A 6,115-nucleotide genomic window follows, 5' to 3' on the forward strand; every position below is an offset into this window, starting at 1 on the left:
CAATATCTCAAGAAGGAATAGATCGGCCTGGGATATGGGCTGGCTCACACAATCACTTGAAGGAATACATGGGCCCAGGATATTACCTGGCTCACCGAATCTCTAGAAGGAATAGATTGGCCCAGGAAATTGGCTGGCTCAGAGAATCTCTAGAAGGAATAGATGGGCCTGGGATATTGGCCGCCTCACAGAATATCTAGAAGGATTATATGGACTCAGGATACTGGCCGGCTCACACAATCTCAAGAAATAATAGATGGGCCCGGGATATTCGCTGGCTCACACAATCTCTAGAAGGAGTTGATGGGTACAGGATATTGGCTGGCTCACAGAATCTATAGAAGGAATATATGCGCCAGTGATAATGGCTGAATCAGAGAATCTCTAGAACGAATAGATGGGCCCGGGATATTGGCCAAATCACAGAATGTCTAGAGGGAATAGATGGGCCAGGGATATTGGCTGGCTCACACAATCTCTAGAAGGAGTAGATGGGCCCGGATATTGGCTGGCTCACACAATCTCTAAAAGCAATAGTTTTGCCCAGGGTATTGGGTGCCTCACACAATGTCTATGAGGAACAGATGGGCCCGGGGTTATTGGCTGACACACAGAATCTCCATAAGTAATAGATATTCCCAGGAATTGGCTGTCTCACACAATCTCCAGAAGCAATAGATGGGCCCAGGATATTGGCTGGCTCCCACAATCTCTAGAAAAAACAGATGGGTCCGGGATATTGGCTGGCTCAGAAAAACTCCAGAATCAATACATGGGCCAAGGATATTGGCTGGCTCACAGAATCTGTAGAAGGAATAGATGGGCCCGGGATATTGGCTGGCTCACACAATCTCTAGAAGGAATAGATGATACCGGAATATTGGCTGGCTCACACAATCTCTAGATGGAATAGTTGGGCCCGGGATATTGTCTAGCTCAGAGAATCTCTAGAAGGAATAGATGAGCCCGGGATATTCTCCAGCTCACAGAATCTCTAGAAGGAAAAGATTTGCCCGGGATATTGGCTAGCTCAGAGAATCTCTAGAAGGAATACATGGGCCTAGGATATTGGCCTGCTCATAGAATCTCTAGAAGGAATAGATGGCCTTGGGATATTGGCTGGCTCACACAATCTCTAGAGGAAATACATGGGCTTGGGATATTGGCCGGCTCACAGAATCTCTAGAAGGAACTGATGGGCCCGGGATATTGGCCGGCTCACACTACCTCTAAAAGAAATAGATTGGTCTGGGATATTGGCTGGCTCAGAAAATCTCTGGAAGGAATAGATGGGCTAGGGATATTGGCTGGCTCACACAGTCTGTCAAAGGAATAGATGGGCCCGGGATATTGGCTGGCTCCCACAATCACCAGGAAGCATATATGGGCCCACAATATTGGCTGGCTCACAGAATCTCTAGAAGGAATAGATGGTCACGGGATATTCGCTGGTTCACACAATCTCTAGAAGGAATAGATGGGCCCGGAATATTGGCTGGCTCACACAATCTCTAGAAGGAATATATTGCCCCGCATATTGGCTGGAGACACAATCTCTAGAAGGAATAGATGGGCCGGGATATTGGCCGGCTCACAGAATCTCTAGAGGGAAACTATGGGCTTGGGATATTGGCTGGCTTACACAATCTCTAGAAGGAATAGATTGCCCCGGTATATTGGCTGGCTCACAGAATCTCTAGAAGGAATAGATGGGCCCGGGATATTGGCTGGCTCACACATATGCAGAAAGAATAGATTGGTCCGGGATATTGGCTGGCTCACAGAATCTCTAGAAGGAATAGATGGGCCTGGGATATGGGCTGGCTCAGAGAATCTCTAGAAGGAATAGATGGTCTCGAGATATTGTCTGGCTCACACAATCTCTAGAAAGGTTATATGGGCTCGGAATATAGGCTGGCTCACACAATCTCTAGAAGGAATACATGGGCCCAGGATATTGCCTGGCTCACAGAATCTCTAGAAGGAATAGATGGGCCTGGGATATTGGCTGGCTCACACAATCTCTAGGAGGAATAGATGGGCCCTGTGAAATTGGCAGGTTCACACACTCTCTAGAAGGAATAGATGGACCCGGGATATCGGCTGCCTCATAGAATCTACAGAAGGAATAGATGGGCCTGGGATATTGGTTGCCTCACACAATCTCCAGAAAAAATACATAGGCGCGGGATACTGGGTGGTTCAGAGAATCTCTAGAAGGAATAGTTGGGCCCGGGATATTGGCTGACTACACAATCTCTAGAAGTAATAGATGGGCCCGGGATATTTGCTGGCTCACACAATCTCCAGATGGAATACATGGGCCCAGGATATTGGCTGGCTCACAGAATCTCCAGAAGGAATAGATGGGGCTAGAATATTGGCTGGTTCACAGAATCTCTAGAAGGAATAGATTGGCCAGTGATATTGGCTGGCTCACACAATCCCTAGAAGGAATAGATGGGCCCGAGATATTGGCTGGCTCACAGAATCTCTAGAAGCAATACATGGACCCGGGATATTGGCTGGCTCACACAATCTCTAGAAGGAGTAGATGGGCCCTGATATTGGCTGGCTCACACAATCTCTAAAAGGAATAGATTGGCAGAGGATATTGGCTGCGTCACACAATCTCTATGAGGATTAGATGGGCCCGGGGTATTGGCTGACACAGAGAATCTCTATAAGTAATAGATGGTCCTGTGATTTGACTGGCTCACACAATGTCCAGAAGGTATAGATGGGCCCGGATTATTCGTTGGCTCACATAATCTCAAGAAGGAATAGATGGGCCCAGGATATTGGCTGGCTCACACAATCTCTAGAAGAAATAGATGGGCCAGGGATATTGGCTGGCTCACAGAATCTCTAGAAGGAATAGAAGGGCTCGGGATATTGGCTGCCTCGCACAATGCCTATGAGGAATAGATTGGCCCGGGATATTGGCTGGCTCAGAAAATCTACAGAGAGAATACATGGGCCAGGGAAATTGGCTGGCTCACAGAATCTCTAGAAGGAATAGATAGGCCCGGGGTATTGGCTGGCTCACAGAATCTCTAGATGGAATAGATGATACCGGAATATGGCTTGCTCACAGAATCTCTAGATGGACTAGATGGGCCTGCGATATTGTCTGGTTTAGAGAATCTCTAGAAGGAATAGATGAACCCGGGATATTCGCCAGCTCACAGAATCTCTAGAACGAAACGATTTGCCCAGGATACTGGCTAGCTCAGAGAATCTCTAGAAGGAATACATGGGCCTGGGATATTGGCCTGCTCATATAATCTCTAGAAGGAATAGATGGGCTCGGGATATTGGTTGGCTCAAGCAATCTCTAGAAGGAATAGATGGGCCTGGGACATTGGCTGGTTCACACAATCTCTAGAAGGAATAGATGTGCCCGGGATATTGGCCGGCTCACACAATCTCCAGAAGGATTAGATGGGCCTGGGATATTGGTAGGCTCATAGAATCTCTAGAAGGAATATATGGGCCCGGGATATTGGATGGCTTACAGAATCTCTAGAAGGAATAGATTGGTCCGGGATATTGGCTGGCTCACAGTATCTCTATAAGGAATAGATGGCCCTATGATATTGGCTGGCTGACACAATCTCCAGAAAGCATACATGGTCCCAAGATTGGCTGGTTCACAGAATCTCTAGAAGGAATGGATGGGCCCGGGATATTGGCTGGCCCACAGTCTCTAAAAGGAATAGATCGGCCCGGGATATAGGCTGCCTCACACAATTTCTAGAAGTTATAGATAGGCCCGGGATATTGGCCGAATCACAGAATCTCTAGAAGGAATGGATAGACCCAGGATATTGGTCGGCTCACACAATCTCCAGAAGGAATAGATGGGCCTGGGATATTTGTCGGCTCACAATCTCCGGATGGAATAGATGGGCCCGGTATATTGGTCGGCTCACAGAATCTCTTGCAGGAATAGATGGGCCCGGGATATTGTCTGGCTCACACAATCTCTATAAGGAATATATGGGCCTGGGATATTCGCTGGCTCACACAGTCTGTTGAAGGAATAGATGGGACCGGAATATTGGCTGGCTCCCACAATCTCCAGAAAGCATACATGGGCCCAGGATATTGGCTGGCTCACAGAATCTCTAGAAGCAATAGATGGGTACGGGATATTGGCTGGCTCACACAATCTCTACAGGGAATAGATGGGCCGGGGATATTGGCTGGCTCACGCAATCTCTAGAAGGAAAAGATGGGCCCGGAATATTGCCTGGCTCACACAATCTCTAGAAGGAATATATTGGCCCGGGATGTTGGCTGGCTCACACAATCTCTAGAAGGACTAGATGGGCCACGGATATTGGCTGACTCACACAAACTCTAGAAGGAAGAGATGGGCCGGGGATATACGCTGGCTCACACAATCTCTAGAAAGAATAGAAGGGCCCGGGATATTGGCCGGCTCACAGAATCTCTCCAAGGAATGGATGGACCCGGGATATGGACTGGCTCACACAATCTCTAGAAGTAATAGGTTGTTCTGGGATATTGGCTGGCTCACACAATCTCTAGAATGAATAGATAGGCCCGGGATTTGGGCTAGCTCACATAATCTGTAGAAGGAATAGATGGGCCCAGGATATTGGCTGGCTCGCAATCTCTAGAAGGAATAGGCTGTCCCGGGATATTGGCTGGCTTACGCAATGTCTAGAAGGAATAGATGGGCCCTAGATATGGGATGGCTCACAATCTCTAGAAGGAATAGATTGGTCTTGGACATTGGCTGGCTCACAGAATCTCTAGAAGGAATACATGGGCGCAGTGAAATTCGCAGGCTTACACAATCTCTAGAAGGAATAGATGGGCACGGGATATTGGCTGGCTCACACAACGTCTAGAAGAAATAGATGGGCCCGGGATATTGGCTGGCTCATACAATCTCTAGACGGAATAGATGGTTCCGGGATATTGGCTGGCTCACATAAGCACTAGAAGGAATAGATCAGCCCAGGATATTGGCTGCCTCACACAGTCTCTAGAAGGAACATATTGGCTGGGGATATTGCCTGGGTCACAGAATCTGGAAGCAATAGATGGCCCGATATTTTTTGTGGCTCACAGAACATATAGAAGGATTAGATGGTCCTGGGATATTGGCTGGCTCACACAATCTCTAGAAGAAATACATGGGTCCGGAATATTACCTGGTTCACATAATCTCTAGAAGGAATATCTGGACCCGGGATATTGGCTGGCTCACAGAATCTCTAGAAGGAATTGATGGGCCCAGGATATTGGCTGGCTCACAGAATCTCTAGAAGGAATAGATGGGCCCTGAATATTGGCTGGCTCACACAATCTCCAGAAAAAATACATGGGCCTGTGAAATTAGCCTGCTCACATAATCTCTAGAAGGAATAGATGGGCCCGGGATATTGGCTGGCTCTCAGAATCTCTAGAAGGAATAGATCGGCAAGGGTTATTGGCTGGCTCATACAATCTCTAGAAGGAATAGTTGGGCGTGGGATATTGGCTGGCTCACACAATCTCTAGAAGGCATAGATGGGCCCGGGATATTGGCCGGCTCACAGAATCTCTAGAAGGAATACATGAGCCAGGAATATTGTCTACCTCACAGAATTTCTAGAAGGAATACATGGGCCCGGGATATTCCCTGGTTCACAGAATGTCTAGAAGGAATAGATGGGCCCAGTATATTGGATGCCTCACACAATCTCTAGAAGGAATAGATTGCCTGGGATATTGGCTGCCTCACACAATCTCTAGAAGGAATATCTGGCCTGGGATATTGTCTGCCTCACACAATCTCTGGTAGGAAGAGATGGGCCCAGGAGATTGCCTGGCTCACAGAATCTTTAGAAGGAATAGATGCGCCTGGGATATTGGCTGGTTCACACAAACTCTAGAAGGAATATATGGGCCCAGGATATTGGCTGGGTAACAAAATCTGGAAAGAATAGATGGTCGCGATATTTTTTGTGGCTCACAGAAATTCTAGAAGGAATAGATGGGCCGGGATATTGGCTGGCTCACAGAATCTCTATAAGGAATAGATGGGCCTGGAATATTGGCTGCCTCACACAATCTCTAGAAGGAAGAGATTGCCCCG

Source organism: Trichechus manatus, unplaced genomic scaffold, assembly GCF_000243295.1.
Source record: "Trichechus manatus latirostris isolate Lorelei unplaced genomic scaffold, TriManLat1.0 scaffold00076, whole genome shotgun sequence".
In the NCBI taxonomy this organism is placed as follows: Eukaryota; Metazoa; Chordata; class Mammalia; order Sirenia; family Trichechidae; genus Trichechus; species Trichechus manatus.